The 17,857-nt window shown below is 37.1% G+C and overlaps 1 protein-coding gene across 2 annotated transcripts in view; it reads left to right on the top strand.

Moving 5' to 3' along the window:
- LOC135195821 (uncharacterized) overlaps nt 1-17,857 on the top strand; it is a 553,178-nt gene that overhangs the window by 360,515 nt on the left and 174,806 nt on the right. Inside the window, exon 1 of one of the 2 annotated variants that reach the window (XM_064222312.1) lies at nt 1-464. This exon is cut by the window's left edge and continues 1,115 nt beyond it. The exons of the other annotated variant lie outside the window; for it this stretch is intronic. The gene's annotated coding sequence lies outside the window, so the exon portion shown is untranslated. The remainder of the gene's footprint in view (nt 465-17,857) is intronic. 2 annotated transcript variants of the gene reach the window in all.

The following is a 17,857-nucleotide window of genomic DNA, read 5'->3' as shown; positions in this document are numbered from 1 at the left end:
GATCTTTACGCTCCTGGGTGTGTGACATGCAGTCTGTTGCCGTGATCTCGTTGTAAAAGGCCTAAGCAGTGTTTAGGATCAATAAATAACGAAAGAGAGATACAGAAGGAGAGAGAGAGAGGCCTTCATCGTCGGGTATATATTCTGTCTTCGAAGCCCGGTGGTGTGCGTGTGTCTGTGTATGTAATTCAGTGTGGACCTGGTACTTGAATATGTATGCATACTGCATTGAAAATGGATAGCACACAGACTAGCCCGAAGGGATTCGTATGACAGTGGGATATATACCTTGTCTATTTTCGGGTGTTTTCCTGCTCGTGTATGGCAAACGGCGTTAATAAAGAGGATTTGTACAGAACGGCCAAGCCAGCGCGAGGGGAGTTTTGACAGCAGCCACTGCAATACGGATTTGCAGACTTATGTCATTTTTTTACAATACGTCCTCGCCATTAGTCTGAAAGAAGGTAAGGAAATTACAGTTTGATGCTTCACGATCTTTTTTTGATTGCGTGTGATCGTGTCATGTCTCTTTTAGACTACTACGGCAGTGTTGTTTACGATTGCTTTCAATTGCAGATACATTAAGGATCGTTTAGTAGGCTGCTTATGATAATGAATTTAGCGTGGCAGTTGTTCGCCATTTTACAGCAAAATGCTCTCTTAAGTAGCTAGTGCTCAGTGTTGTTGGCCTAATGGGCAGATCATGTTAGTGTTCACGACATTACCATTATCATTACTATAGTATATATTTCTTCACATTCGAGAATTGTGTATGCACACGACTGATAGCAATCACGTTATGTCCTTAACTGCTGCGTCGTCTACTATTGACAAATGTCTGTTTGTCGTTGTAGGCTTAGTATTGAAATGAATCTCTCTCTCTCTCTCTCTCTCTCTCTCTCTCTCTCTCTCTCTCTCTCTCTCAGGGGCCAAAAGGATAAGTGAGGGACTCCTCTGCAACCCCCAGGCACTAAGGGGCAGCTTACTTAATACCAGATTTCACCGGATGGCTTAGTTAGTTTCTCATGCTCTAGTTTTTATATATTAATTTTACGCATTTTTTTACCATTTTTTATTATTTTTCCGTGTCGATTATATCCAGAATTGGTAAATATATCCAGAAGTATTTTTTTTTCTTGCTGTGTGGAGCACATGTCATGACAAGTAACATCTCTCTCTCTCTCTCTCTCTCTCTCTCTCTCTCTCTCTCTCTCTCTCTCTCTCTCTCTCTCTCTCTCTCTCTCCTCATGTTCATAATTTAAACAGTTGGCAGTTGGTTGACATTCTTAGTCACATAAGGTAGGATTTCATTAGCCCTATTTGGAATTGGGTTTTTGTGTTTATGCCATACTTTTTCCTAGGCCTGCCGTAGCCAGCCAGCTAGGTAGGCCTAAGACGTTCGCATGAACGGAACTGTAAGTGAACCACATGAAGAGAATTCTGTCCAGTATTGTTGTAATGAAAATGATGAATTGTCTGTGCTTAAGTTAGTTGGGTTAGGCCTAAATTGTATGTTGAGGAAATTGCTACACAAGACGAAATGCAACGATGTGTTAATCATGTGGTGTTGCATGGGAAGTAGTGAAGGTGAACTTTATGAAAATGAACCGGCTCAAGGTTCTCTCAGTGAGAAATCGTTTCACCTTGACTAGTTTTCATTTCCATAGGCTGAGATTGACGTATTTCTGCAGGTACTAAAATAGTCTGAAAGCGAGAGAGCTCAGAATAGGCTGTTAGTAGAAGAGAATGAAAGTTTATATATGTATATATATGTATATATATATCCTTAATGGTATGAATATGTAAAGACATTTTCCAGGTATTGTAATAAACGTAAGTATGATTTGTTTGTGGCTGAGAGAAACGTTTGTTTTGTTACTATAATTCAGTGTGTTTTTATAAGAAGTGGACGCCAGTAACCTTCCCAAGAGCAATCGGTAATTAGAATTTTACAAAGACATGAGTAAGAGATGTATTTCCTGAGGAGTCATTTTTATTGGCGGGAAAACTAGACTAAATATTGTAATGTTTGTCCTTTATGTTATTGATTTGACTTGTAACTGTTGTTACAGATTTTTAAGGCGGTAGTTTTTTTTTAATCCGTCACTTTATATGCGGCCTTAACATTTACCTTGAGTTCCTTTTTGAGAATGGAGGTTTTCAGATTTTTCTGCCATGAATGGACCAGAATAAGTTTATTGTTTGTGTGGAATTTATCGCGTTTCCACACAAGGGCCAAAAAATGTATGCACGAACAAACATATGTGCATATGTATATGTGTAAGTATGTGTATAGTCATTAATGAATGCATTGGATTGTCACTTATGTGATTACATTGTGGAGGGCAATGATCTTGAAAAATAATTGTTAGGATTATCTTCCTTGTTAAAGTGGAGGACTCCTCCAGGAACTGAGAAAACTGGATATAGCTAAGGACTTCTTCTTAGATGGGTCTTCAGTGAACAAGCGAGTAATTTAGGAATGTGGATTTATATATAGTTTTCGTTGATATATGTTTTTAAATTGATTATTATTATCGAAGTTAATAGATGCTATGTATCTAGTGTTTTTTTTAATCAGTATAGTCCAAATTTAATTCAAGAATCGTAAGGTTCTATGAAAAAAAGGGGTGGGCTTACAAAGATTAGAGTCAAAGCTAAAGGAGTTCGAATTTTAACAGAATTACATTCAGAATTTTATCCGATGAGAGTATTATAGACCAGAGTTATTTAGAAGGTGGGGCAGCAGTGCAGTTCTTGGCTGAAGGGAAGGGAGAAAAAAAAAATGCAAAAGTTAAACTTCTTGGTAGTACTTTGATTTTTTTTATTTTACCACTAGTAATGTTAGCACGATGTGTTAGGTTAAAATCAACAAATTCTTGGATTTAAATGCTTGCTCCTTATGAATATGATTAGTTTAGAAAAATAACGAACTAGGAAAATAATCTTGTATAATATAGGACAGCCATATTATTATTTGTAATAGTTATCTAGAAAAATGTTTGTCACTGCAAAGGAAAATTTGTTTAGTCTCTCTCTCTCTCTCTCTCGTACAAAACGCGTCATTTCAGTTTTTCCATTTTATTTTTTGCATGAAACTCGACCTTAGTGTGTCACATGTGTCGGATTAGAACTAGTTCTTGTAGGCCTTCGTACCACCCGTGTGGTTCATATTTCGTTTATTAAGGGACAGCAGCAGGCTCCTCCTGTGGCCAGTGAATTTATGTTTGCAGTTTGTCGAATTTACCATTAGAACGTTATCGTGTTCATTGGTATGTGTACATGTACGTGTTATCATGCGCGCGAGTATCATGATCAGTATTTACTTGTCTGAAACAGTCGCCGAAATAAGCCTTCTATTAAAAGTACAGAAGAGAAATTGACATTTTTGCAAAATACATATTTTGAAGTAACAGCAGTCGTTTGAATTTGGATTGAGGACCTCATTCACTCATATCATCTTTCCCGCCATTATCCCAATACTAAGGGGTTGGTTGCCTGATGCGCCTTTCCTTACAACATGAGGCATGGTTTATTATTTGGCAAAGGTGTTTTTACGACCGTATGCCCATGGGGTCATCAACCACAGTTATTGGCGGTGGGTTTCGCATTGGACTAAAAAGTCCACCTGTAAGGCAGCAGTTTCCATATTTTTAGTGGTGGGCCTATTACTAGTAAGACTGCAAGGCAGCAGTTTCCACAGTTATTGGTGGTGGGCCTAGCCTTTTACTAAAAAATTAAGACTGCAAGGCAACAGTTGTCCTTTTAGTCGCCTTTTACGACACGCAGGACCTACGGTTGTAGTATTCTTATACACTCCTACCACAGGGTGGCCTTCATTCACTTATATAGGGTATGTGAAATACATTGCTATCATTATTAGTAATCAGATTTATCAGATACTGCGACCCCCTAATGTACCAGTATTTACTTACGAGTGACGTAGGTATACAGTCAGAAATGACTAATTTGAGATGAGCTACTGTCCCGAAGTTCATATAAGGTATACGTAGTACCGTCATTTTCACACTAACTAAAGTCCTATTGGCGAGAGCTGGACCTTGGGCGGTACGGCAAGACTAAATATGGTGTTTTATAACCTTAGGCTGTAGTTGCCTGAGTTACATAAAATAGATTTTTGGATACAGGTTGGCAAACGATATATATAGATATAGATAGATATATAGATAGACAGGTAGGAAGATAGATAGTGTGTGTGTGTGTGTGTAATTGCTCATGTGCAAGTAAGGAAACTCTTAATGTATTAAGCTGATACATTCAAAATCATGATGGTAAGGTGATCACAGTTCTAGAAGCTTTAGACACTGTAGTAGGTATGTTACGTGCACAGTTATTATAACATTCAGAAATGCAATTGACCCATTAATTATTAATATACATAATTCACTTGTCCTCCAGTTTTTCACGAGAAGTTTGTAAACGAGCGTTTCGAAAGCGTTGTTGTTGCCTGTAGTTGAAGCAGCAAGCGCTATCCTCTTCACTTGCGAAAATATATTGTAGTTTTGCTTATCTGGACTTGACTTAGATTGGCTTAGCTAGTTTTCATGGTGGCAGGTATTGAGCTCCATCCATTTTTTATGGAGGTAGAAATCGATTTCCAGCTAATTATCATGGTGTAATCAGTGAAGTTTCAGCCAGCTACAACGGAGAAAGAATGAATGATTCAACTGTTTATCAGGGGGATTCGGGAGGTATGTTCTTAGTTTTAACTAGTGATCTCATGTCTGAGTCTAGTTCAAATAATTTTAATGGGAGGCGAGCCACGAGTTGAAAAAAAAAAAATACGAATAAAAAAATCGTTGGCAGAGTCGATAGTTTTCATTCAATCTTCTGGGGTAGAGGAATCAAGAGATTCAACTAATTTCCTTTACAGGAGGAGGATTCTTTGTAGCTCCAATAGATTTCCGTGGCTTTTTGAGTGATCTAGATACCCATACACCAAGAATTCTCCCATTATAACCTGCTGTAAAAGATCAAGGAAGGTCTCCCCGTTTTATCTTTCAGTTTAGGCCTACAGGTTTCGAAAGGCGTTTAGTTATCTTAGCCGAGAAATGCCGAGCATTATCGTGAACTGCATCGATGGTTAACGTAGGTTATCTATCTTGTAAGTCGGTAAGCTTCACTGGCTGGGAAGCGTAAAAGGGACCTGCCTCACACAAGAATTTCTTTATTGTTCCCGCTAGTAGTAAGATTTATTGATTAAATCCCCATAGGGTAAACGTCCACATACACGGAAATTGCATGAACTACTAGTCGAACTCCCCCCACCCCTACCCCTTGCTCGTACACTCGAGCACAATACTCTATTGATCTCTGTCTTGCTCACAGCGTAGATTTATAATTGTGTGATTGTTGCTTCCTTTTAATGTAGTGTGCAAATGTGTTTTTGTGTTTGGTTCTGTCAAGGACGCTCGACATTCGGTATGGACAGTTTAAATTTACTTCGTCGTGATCACTTCAGCGTTGGACATGCTGACGCAAGGACGAAAATTTTAGTCTCGTTTTGTTAGTTAGCCTTTTGCGATTCCGTCATGTCCTGGTAACAGCTAGACGATTGTCATTTTTCTTCTGTGTACCTCTGTCAGGCTATGTTCCCAGCAGCTCTCCCACAACAGTTCGTCCAACGGTCTTGGTCACATACTACAGCAGTAGGCCTATATTTTTTTATTCGAAGTAACTGTAGAATGACTAGTCGTGATAAACGTCATCGTTATTGTAATTTAGATTGCCTGAATTGCCGGTAGCGCTTCCCAGAGAGCCTCAGAACTAGATGGGAAGTAAGCACGTACGTACAATACAGTGCTAGATTACTAGTAATAATATTAGACTCATTCCATGGGACTCGCTCTCCCACGCTTTCGAACCAAAGCCGCTTTTGTTGTTGGTTTGGATTACGTGGTTATATAGTGCATATATATGATTTTAGCATCCACTGTTAAGCAGAGGGAACTTGTGCAACAGATGCATTGTGCGACCGGGCCTGACAAAGGAAAAATGATAATGAAATAAAAAGTGGTTGGGTGACGTAATTGCAGATCGAGTCCATGTTTCACTCCTGAGAGAGGCAGTGAAAGTAACAGAGGTATCTGAAGACAGGAAGTTCAGTTGACGGGAAATTATTAAACTGCTGCTGCAGTCAGTCCTCCCCCCTTCCCCCCCTTACAGAAGTACATCCCCATTCCCCTTCCCTCCCCCTCTACCCTCAGACACTAATAGTCATTTGAAAGTAATGGAACATTACAACGAATGAATGTTGAGGTCTTGATTGAGCTGGTTATGACTTTTCATTTTCCTCCAAGGACAAGACAAGAAATGGAGGGTATTACTTTTGTACTTAAGCGAAGGCATTATCGTTGGTAATATTAGCGAAGACATTACCGTTAATTGTATTATTGGATGTGGAGAGGTTAGCTGATAGCAGATACACAGGTATCCATTTTAATCTGAAGCGTATAGCTGGTTTTTGGAGTCGAATTGAAACTGTTCTCCTACGCCATGCAAACCGACGGGAAACTGTTTTTGCTGATGCGGTTTTTAAAAGGGCTGGTTGGAAATTGAAATTGTCGAAAAGATTATTTTCCTATTTTATAACGAGAAATCGTGAATGCGGTAGTTATCAGGTAATATTCACCTTCACGAAGTCGTAAAAGAAAATAATAAATGAATAAAGTGTAGTAGTCCTAGCAAATTGTTCCAAGTTGAAAAGGCACTAATAATAATAAAAATAAAAATATAAAATATCAATTATATATTTTTAAAATTAGAATAACAAAAATGAAAATAAAGATATGAATAAAAATAACAACAAATAATAATAATAATAAATAAAAAAAAGTTAACTAAACCTAAACTTAACTTGTTCGATATTACATAATGAAATATATTACATAATGAAATATCCTGTAAGGGGTATAATCATATTACAATTCCTTTGTCAAAATGAATTAGATACTACTATATGGATTCGGTGCAGAGTGACGAATAAAAAAAGGAATAGGAATCTTAATCGTTAAATGATTAATTTTTCAAAATTTTGACAAATCTTCCTGTTACACACACTAACGCAGTAATACGATTTCTCGTACGAAGCATTTCGGGATGTTCCCAAGAGATTCGCTCGCCTCAGAGTTTGATCGTTCGTTATACATAGATTTTCTGTAGCTTGATTATGATATACAAAGTAGGTATTCTGTTTATATACACGCTGTTTAATGTTAAAAAACTGGAGCTATTAAGTGGTCTGTTACCGTTGCCACATTTTGAGTAATGCTTACCAGGTGTCAGAATACTAATCGCCTAAGATCCTGTAGATGAAATAAAGCTCTTTTTCATTACTAGTAAAGTTAAATGAAGACCATTATGCTCGAGCAATTTGACTGAAAATCGAGCTTTTCTAATGTTATTCAAAGGATTTAGATCACACTCCTCGACTCTGTTCATGGTGTTTTTATTATTATTATTATTATTATTATTATTATTATTATTATTAAGAGGAAAATCATGGGCATATTGAGCATATATTTTTCTCGGTCGTATGGTGGTAAAAAGACAAACTATATATACTTACTTACTAACTAACTTACTTACTACTTACTTACTTACTTACTTACTTACTTACTTACTTACTTACTTACTTACTTAGAATTTCTCCTTTATATACTCTTCCATACAACTGATTTGTTCCTCACCAAACCAGTTCCTCGCTGGACGAGTGGTTTTCGCGCTCGGCTGCCAATCCGATGGTCGGAAGTTCGAATCCCGACTCGGCCAACGCGGAATCAGAGGAATTTATTTCCGGTGATAGAAATTTATTTCTCGAGTGTGTGTGGTTCGGATCCCACAACTAGCGGTAGGTCCCGTTGCTAGGCGACCAATTGGTTCCTAGCCACGTAAAAATATCTATAATCCTTCGGGCCAGCCCTATATAGGAGAGCTGTTAATCAGCTCAGTGGTCTGGTAAAAACTAAGATAGACTTAACTTTTTTCCTCGCCAAAACTGAAATAAAACTCCAATCATGCTAGAAATTAGGTATGACCCGTGATTGACTCCAGTCCTGTTTATACACTGATGTATTCCCAGAGTGTATCCTCTAATCATTTTCATTACCTAGATCCTTTTTTTTTTCCTTTCTTTTTTTCATATTCTGAAGTAGCAGTTCAGTTGTGATTTGGAAACAAAATAACCAGTTGCATCGCAGTGGAAAATGTTAAAAGACATACATGACAATGTCTATACTCAGTTTTTTTCCACCTGTCCATCCGCCTGTGGTGTTTTCGCATGGTAACACTGCGTCCCGGGCTTTAAATAGTTACACTATGTGTAAGTTTTAAGTAAATAAAAGGATATCTGGGTGTACATTTACAAATGAAAAGCGTTTTACTAATTTACTGTATGCGAATTACACCGTTAATATTCGAAATAGGATATTGTTATTATTGTTGAATGTAAGCTGAATGTGACCTATCTAAAGCCCCGGACGCAGTGTTACCATACATAAACACCACAGGCGGCTGGACAGATGGAAAAAAACCGAGTATAGTGATGTCAACGCCTGCAAAAGCTTCGATGAGTGAATGGAACATCTTCAAAACGAACCAGGTAGTTTTGAGAGTTGCTGTACATGTTCACACGATAGGCCACCTGAAAAGTCTTCATGCTAGTTTTAAGTCTTATCAGTAACCTTTGCAGGTCTTGGGACGTTACCTATTCACCGTGTAGACCTTTGACCCGATATTGCTGCTATTGCAATGCTGCAATTTTGCCATTACAAACCTGTGTTGTGATATTCAGTTTATTTTTGATGAGAGGTCATGTTTAAGCTATCTGTTAATGCATAATTCATAAATCATCACAATAGTGTTTTTGTTGTTGTAATCCTGTAACCAAGATTCATGAGAAAGTGTTTTTGCACCAAGAGGGTCGTAGACCTTCTTTCCTTTTAATGGTGTTTCATCAACAGTTTCTTTACGTCTACTGACTTTTGCATTATCTGGTTTCCATATCAAATCTCTGGAGTGAAAGTCTGTTCCTGAAGCATTTACTAGTGTAAACACTGGCCTATTATAGACTTATCTTACGGAACGTTTTTGGTCCCAAAGAGTGAGTTTCCTCGCCAGAACTGTTCATTATGATAAATTTTCAACGGTCAGTTATTTTACAGTTTAATAGTTAGTAGAAGGAACAGTACTCCATCGAAAGTGAAGAAAATCCCTTTAATGAAGAGATTTATCCTGAACACACTTCTTCAATATAAACTAGTTTAATGGACATGCAAATCAGTACTTTGTTATCAGGCATTGACAGTTCGGGTAATGCTCACAGGTATCAAAATAATCACATGAGAGCATGTAATATATTATAGCTTTTCATTTTCATACCGAATAAATAAAGCTTATAAAGCAAGAATAATTCTATTAAATCACCATGTTTCATCGTGAAATGTTAATTAATGGCGCTTTTCATTTTCATACCGAAAAATCTATATAAAGCTTATGTAGCAAGTGTATTCTATTAAATCACCAGGGTTCATCGTGAAATGTCAATTAATGCGGTTGTTCTTGGTGGTAAGGTTCTGTTTCCTAATGATAGCAGTTTTCGCTTAGGCCATCGACGGATGGTATATCTTGTTTATTATCACATTTTCGTAAATTGTGTGATTGTTCCGTATGAATAGGTTTCATCTACTGAAATAATAATAATAATAATAATAATAATAATAATAATAATAATAATAATAATAATAATGATGATGATGATGATATGATGATGATTTTCCGGCATTATTAGGCTCCTGCGGCATTGAGATTTATTTTCAATGAAAGACCATTTGTAGTTTGAAAATGCCATCGTATTATCTTAATGCAAAGCCTTAATCAGACTCTCATCAGCCAGTAAGTCATCCTGATTGCAAGTGTAGGCAATTGTTTTTAATCCTGCATTAAGAGGTTTGTAGACTTTGTTGTTTAATGTTTAAGTTTTATTTTTTTACTTGGAGCTTGAACATTTTATTTTTATGCCTTTTATTTTTTACTTCGTTTCGTAGATTTTTTTTTTTTTTTATTTTTTATCAGAAAAATCTCTGCCTTGAAATTTTGCACTTGGAGATTTTGCTTCCTTTTAGAACAAAATCTGACATCGTTTAAATAAATGATAACAGCTGCTTTTATTTGTATGAATAAATTAAAGGACTTGTAAAACAAACATTCTTCTATGAACTAATTAGACCTAATGGTCTCTCCAGTTCCTCCATCAACGGTGATGATATAGTAGTGTGTGTTATGCTCCAGCTGTTAAACTGAAAAATCAAGTATTTTTAACATTAAAATATTTAAGTCTCTGATTCCTTGTTTTATAACTGATTAGTTTTTCCCTTAAAATATTTAAGTCTCTGATTCCTTGTTTTATAACTGATTAGTTTTTCCCTTCGAGAACATTTACGGATAGATTATATACATTTCTTTGTCAGATGTTGGTAAAATGAAGAGCTATAGCGTTGACTCTTTGAGTTTTTTTTCTTATGCAAGTGTTTTCTTTCTCATCAGAATAAAAAAAAATCCAACCATGTTATTAATTAATGAGTCGAGTGATGCGTGAGTTGATTCCCCATGTATTTCTTAACAGTTGTTTTCCCAGAGTACTGCCAGCTAAGCGTTTTCTTGTGGGATTTAGAAGCAAAACTGTCAGAAGTTATCAGTTATTTTTATTCATTGTTGAATGATATATAATATATATTATATATAATATAATATATTATTATATATATGTGTGTGTGTGTATATATATATATATATTATATATATATATATATATATATATATATATATAGTATTGGCAAGTGGTCGCTCTGATTGCATAGCAGTGTCAGGTGTTGCCAACGCTTGCAGACCTTCGATGAGCGAACGGAACTTTTTGCAAATAAGTCTCATTGTTTTGTGACTCGTTTTATCCTACGTATAGTTCAGTGTATAGGCCGGATCTATCAGTGATTTCTGTAGGCTTTCGGAACATTGATGCATCCTGCACACGTGTTGACCTTTGACCTGATAGTGCTATTATTTCAATGAGACTTGGGCCTAAGCTAACCTGTGTTGTAAGTGAGAAGTTTTATTTTACTTTTTTATTTATCTATTTTATGAGAGGAACTCGAGCGCCACAGTGGCAGGAAAAAATTGGCAGGGAAAAGTCACAGGAAAAAAGTCACAGGAAAAAGTCGCAGGGAAAAAATGCGCAGAAAAAAGTTCCAGGAAAAAAAGGGTCGCAAAAAAGTGCGAGGGAAAAATCGCAGGGGAAAAATGTCTCAAGAAGATAGTCGCAGGAAAAAATTCGCATGAAAAAGCCTCCCCCGCCCCACCCGGGCAAAAAGGGAAAAAGTCACAGGAAAAAAGTCGCAGGAAAAAAGTCGCAGGGAAAAAGTCGCAGGAAAAAAGTCGCAGGGAAAAAGTCGCAGGGAAAAAGTCTCAGGAAAAAAGTCGCAGGGAAAAAGTCGCAGGAAAAAATCTCGAGGAAAAAAGTCCAGGGAAAAAATCCGCAGGAAAAATCCAGGAAAAAAGTCCAGGAAAAAAGTCACAGGAAAAAAAAAGTCGCAGGAAAAATCGCAGGGAAAAAAAGTCGCAGGGAAAAAAGTCCAGGAAAAACAAAGTCGCAGGGAAAAGGTCTTTCAGGAAAAAGTCGCGGGAAAAACAAAAAGGTCACAGGAAAAACAAAGGTACAGGAAAAAGAAAAAAGTTCGCAGGGAAAAAGTCACAGGGAAAAAAGTTGCAGGGAAAAAAGTCGCAGAAAAAAATCACAGGGAAAAGGTTGCAGGGAAAAAGTCGCAGGGAAAAAGTCACAAGAAAAAATCGCAGGGAAAAGTCACAGGAAAAAAGTCGCAGGGAAAAAGTCACAAGAAAAAATCGCAGGGAAAATTCACAGGAAAAAAGTCGCAGGGAAAAAGTTGCAGGGAAAAAAGTCGCAGGGATAAAGTTGCAGGAAAAAAAGTCACTGTGAAAAGTCACAGGAAGAAAGTCACAGGAAAAAAGTCGCAGGAAGAAAGTCACAGGAAAAAAGTTGCAGGGAAAAAAGTCAGAGGAAAAAAGCCGCAGGGAAAAGTCACGAAAAAAAGGGTCACAGAAAAAAAGTCGCAGGGAAAAAAGGTCACAGGGAAAAAGGTCCGGGTGCAAAGGGAAAAAGTCACAATTGTGGCTAGGAGAAAAGCTCCCAGAAAAAAAAGTCACATTAATTTATGGTGGCCAGTAATAAAGTCTTCTTGATGTCTTTAAATTTATGATATTGACTGTCTTTTTGCTCATGTTTTAACGGTAATTCCCAACGGGATTGTACTAAACATGCCGGCGTGTTAAAAACCTTGGGGGACACTTTACAGGAAAGATTAATGTGTGAGTATTTTTTAACCAGAATTAGTTTATAATTCTGTTGATGTCGTGGTTGGTGAACAAAAGGTTTAAGTTTCATCATAAACTTGTAATTACGTATACTTGAAACCTAAACAGTAATTTCATTTGTTAATTGTGAACTTTTAACAACTTAGTCGACACGAATCTTCGTTTATACGTATAGTGTTATGAGATGAATTATAATACTAAATATCATAAGATAAAAAGTTTCTCTCTCTCTATCATACTATATGTATATATTAATATTACATTATATAATATATATATATATTATCTCACGTGTAAGCGTGATTATAAGCATATATACACAGATAGATGTGTGTGTGCGTTAGTATAAACGGTTATCTGTTTATTTATATTGGAAATAGTCCGAACTGTCTCGCCATAGTTTAAAACCTGCCCCTGCCCAGTTCGTCAACAGTAGCGCCTTGTAGACTTTCTTGGAACAAACAAGAACAACCGTAGCTGTAATCACAATCTGGCTGAAAGGAAACGCATCCTTATGAAGCAGTGTCAAAGTCCCATTTGTTGTTGCGCCCAAAACTGAGATCTGTTTTTATGTCGAACAGCGGTAAGATGATGGCAACGTGGACGTGACGTCACTCCCTGGCTGGTTCTAACCATGGCCTAGCCTAGACCGTGGGTCTGACTAGGCCTACCTTCGGTGATGTCACTACCTAGTATGTGAAGGTACTTTATTTTACTTAATAATATAATGATGATAATAATCTTTATTTCGGCTCAGGGATATACAATTTTGAGGCAAAAGAACAACACACAGGCTACGTAGATAGACGAGATAATATGATTATGGGCAAAAATTGTTAATTGTAATAATGTTAATGGCAGTAGTAATATTGAGAATAATAGTAGACATATGAAAAGTGATAACAGCTAGAAACAGACTGGATATAATTGAATTACAAAAGTCAGGTCCGGAGAGTGAAATACGAAAAGTGAAAAAAGTAAATCTCAATAATAATATTATTAAAAAATAAATAAGTGAAGTTTTATCCGTGATGAGACGTGTCAGACATGTAGTAGCTGTCACACTCCCCATTGTAGCACATTCACGGGGCCATGAAATGATGTAAGGTTGAAAGATCTGGTTTTACGAATTTTATGCTGTCAAGCAAAGCAGTGGGGTTATTTTGGCCATTTGTCGTTCGGAAATTCCACGTGTTGATTAGGTTTCTTTGTTTGTAAGGTGTTTTGACGTTGGGTGGAACCAGTGGTTATTCACCAACGGGACCAACGGCTTTACGTGACTTCCGAACCACGTCGAGAGTGAACTTCTATCACCAGAAATACGCATCTCTCACACCTCAATGGAATGCCCGAGAATCGAACTCGCTGCCAGTGAGAGGTGGCAGGCCAAGACCATACCGCTTATTAGCTGTATAGCCTTTTTGCAACCTGCTATATTTAAATATCCTCAGCCAATATCACTAAACAGAGGTGAGTGCTGAACATTTCGCTAATCAGCCATGTTGGGGGCTATTGCCTTCAGTGCACCTCATGCGTTGCACTGTAGGCATTACTCATTTTATTCCTTTTACTGCACGTCTGTTCATATTACCTTTCCTCCATCTTACTTTTCCCACCCTCTCCTAACAATTGATTCATAGTGCAACTGCTTTGAGGTTTTCCTCGTTACATCTTTCAAACCTTTCTACTGTCAATTTCCGTTTTAGCGCCGGATGACCTCTTGGGTCACAGCGCTTGACCTCTAGTCCAAATTCTATATTCTATTGTATTTTCCTGTCCGCTAGTCACGATGAGCGCATATTTACAGTCTGCTAAAGATAAATAAAAAATTAACATCGTTCGTTTGATAAATTTATGGAAACTGGGAAAATAAGTATAAACCATCGCATTCGGGTGAATGAAACACCGTTTTCTTTGTAAGTAAATACGGAAAAATAAGGTTTAATCTCTTAATACGCCCGTTTGGGTTGTAGCGTTCGCCGGGCACCGAAAGCTGCGTTAAATGCCCCAACATTAACTTAACAAATGGGCGAGGTGAGTCTAAACATATCGCCGTCATGGGAATTCCCCGCTGATCCCCACGTTATTGCCGGGGTTAAGCTACGTAAGAACGACTTAGTAGGGAAGCTCTCTCTCTCTCTCTCTCTCTCTCTCTCTCTCTCTCTCTCTCTCTCTCGTACGTATAGCCTAAGGTTTGATTTAAACCTGTCGTCTCTATAAACGCAGAAAACTGAGCTGATGTCGGAAAGTAACTTTGTCACAGCGTTTCACTTTGATGTATGTCATATACAAGGTGTCATAAAGTCTCAGTGCCATTACAAGTATTTATCGCTCAGAATGGTACTGGGACTTTATGGTCGCCGTGTAGACTATTTAATTTAATCACTTGAGTGAATTTTTTGCGTGTATTGTAAGACTACTGTGCATTAGGTAGCTAGGAACACGCACATAAAGAATTGAAGATTTACTTATTCTCTTGAGTGCTTTGACTGACAGATTGGATATGATGATCAATTCGAAGCACGCTGTATAAATGGCAAATTGTTTGCAAGGTGCCTATGGTCTCACAGAGCACCTTCGGTGGTGTGAGACAGACCAGAGGAAAAAAATGCCAATGTTAAATATCTTAAATAGCAAGTGTTTCGTGTTTGCTGAACGAGTATAAGTATTGAATGCATAAGGTATCGTGAGTGGTAGGTCATATTATGAACAATATTGTTGCGTGTATGTTATTGTTGCTTAAAGGTCGCCTATTATTCATAGCAGGACCAAACCAGTAGGCCTATGTGAGAGAGTCAGCGTTCTCAATAAAGATGCATTTTGGGTCGCAGTGAAAGCTTCTAGAAAACTTTGTGGTATTGAACATCGAAAGAAAGACAGTAAGAAGAAGTGCCTTCAATTTGTAATATTAGTTTACTTTTATGGCAGCCGTCAAGTAACTTCAAAGAAAGATTATTTAAATAGTAAATATTAGTAATATTGCATATTACCGGAAACTAAAAAACAAAAAATGGAAATGATGGCATGTGCCGAATGTTATCAGAGCATGCGAGTGTACTGTGATTTACAAACCGGAAGAACGTTGTCATAAGTGTTTGAATGATGTGCTGAAAATGGAAAGTCTGATTGTAAAAGTGTGTAGTAAAAGTGTGGGTTTGTGGCCGTTCTAAAATCATTTCAGCGCAACTTGAAGGTAACCTATTCGAACATCTGCCAGTCTTAAAAAAAAAAATCCTGGAAGGACTTTTATTGTTTATTATACTGTGTCGAGGATTGTCTAACAGCAAGTTTTATGTAAGACGAATCTGTGCGCTTTAAAAGTCTTGCCATGTTTGCACGAATATTTTATTGGTGTGGACCTCTGAACTCATCGTCCAACGGTCCAACCCGACACTGTAGCACGATAGAGGTGGTGAACGTATTATCGAGGCGTATGTATTTGGGAACAGAAAACGGAAGCTATAGAAAATGAGAACTGAATAAACAAATTTAAAGGGAATGCAGTCTTTCCCAGCTGCCATTTGTCTTGTGAGGCGTACTCCTAATGTGAATAGGTCTGACGTCATCGTAGAATTTTCTGGTTAAGCCTATGTATTACATAGGCCGTTAGGGTCGTTCACGCAAAATTGTTGAGCCAGTGATTTTGGTAAACTCTCTTCCTTGTTTTTTGGAGTTTGTCCTGATTTGACTCATTTAGAGAGAGAGAGAGAGAGAGAGAGAGATTTGTGTACTTTCTCAAAGTATTTTTATTCTTGTACTAAAAAATATAATTGGCTACGTATCCTAATTTTGTTCAATACGATTAAGTATATACCTGTTTTTGTTTTTGCATACAATTCGAATAAACAATTTGTCGCGTAATTAACTCTCTCTCTCTCTCTCTCTCTCTCTCTCTCTCTCTCTCTCTCTCTCTCTCTCTCAGGTCAAGTAATAAGTCCAACTAAAAAACTGTAGTTTGAACCTTGAACTGTAGTACATGAGTTCACAAAAAAGTCTTAAGTGTATATGCCAACATTGTCCTAATCCGTGAATTAAGCACCTGATCCTAAGTCAACTGTCATGGATAGCAGCTGGTGTCCCACGTAAAGAAGTATGCCATCATAATTTTGCGAATAAGTTTCCGACAAGACAATCGTTGCCAAACCACGTTTGCAATCTCTCTCTCTCTCTCTCTCTCGTTAAATTGAGCGGTTAAGTGGCTGGTTTTAATAATGAAGTATATTTTGAAATATTGATCTTTGGAATTGGACGGAAATGACGTGGACAACTTAGTGATTATATATACCAAATAAATGCAATAGAGAGCAGAACATATTGAAGTCAGTGGAGCTTATGGTGTTCCAAGTAAGCCAGAAAAAATTGATAGGCGTAGTACTTTCTAAGGGAGGTGTCCTCTATCCTAAATGAAGGATGTGGACAGGTTGGGGAAAAAGGATTTCGAAATGACGAGTGCTTGCTTGGGAAGGAGCGTATTGTCATGCATGAGGTGTAGTTATGGTGGGTATTATACTATTTTTATATATACGCTGGGAGAGTGCAAGGTAATTGGTCTTGAAGTTAAAGTATAATATATGTAATATATATATATATATATATATATATATATATATATATATGTATCTATATATATATATTTATTTATATACATATATATATATATATAATTATATAACTTTTATATTTATAATATCTATATATATATATATATACCTATATATAAGAGGGAGAATTGCCGCTGTGCTGCTCTTCAGGTGTTAATTACATTTAGTTGGAGTACACGCTCGCTCTCTCTCTCTCTCTCTCTCTCTCTCGTCTCTCTACTCAGTACGAACCCCACGCCTAACTAATTATGACCAGTTTGATGTGCTGGAGGACGTAGTACGCATTTTCTGTAAAAAGTAAAGAAGGTTAATTGGCTTGAAATAATTTAGTATCCGCCGTGTAGATAAACCCCAAAAGACTCATACATCTGCAAAATCAGAAGAGGATTTGGTTCCTGATCTACCATAACAGCGATTAAATATCCAGAAACCATTGCCCTTCACTTCTACCACCACACGAGAACTGGCTTCGTACTATGTTCTTAACCTCACCCTAGTCCAGTGGTCACCAACCTGTCGAACTTCATGGACCACTAAATGTACAATTTGAAATTTGGCGGACCACTAATATGAATTTTTGGAGAATTTTTTTTAATACATTTGTTATATAATAATAATAATAATGATAATAATAATAATTATAATAATAATAATCAGAGAACTTTTATTTTATTAAATGAGGTGAACCAATTAAATATAACAAAGTTTAGTTGAATTGTTACAAAAGAAAATTTGAAGTTTAAGTATTGCACATTTTAGTGTGATAGCTTGTTCACTGTTGTCTGGCTCTTACTAAAGCAGGGACGGTAGGTGTGCCATTCTCAAAGACTCAAACCCAAACATTTTGAAACATT

This window comes from Macrobrachium nipponense, chromosome 16 (genome assembly GCF_015104395.2).
Source record: "Macrobrachium nipponense isolate FS-2020 chromosome 16, ASM1510439v2, whole genome shotgun sequence".
NCBI lineage: Eukaryota > Metazoa > Arthropoda > Malacostraca > Decapoda > Palaemonidae > Macrobrachium > Macrobrachium nipponense.
Note: the sequence above shows the minus strand (reverse complement) of the source record. Positions and strands in the feature narration are given on the sequence as shown.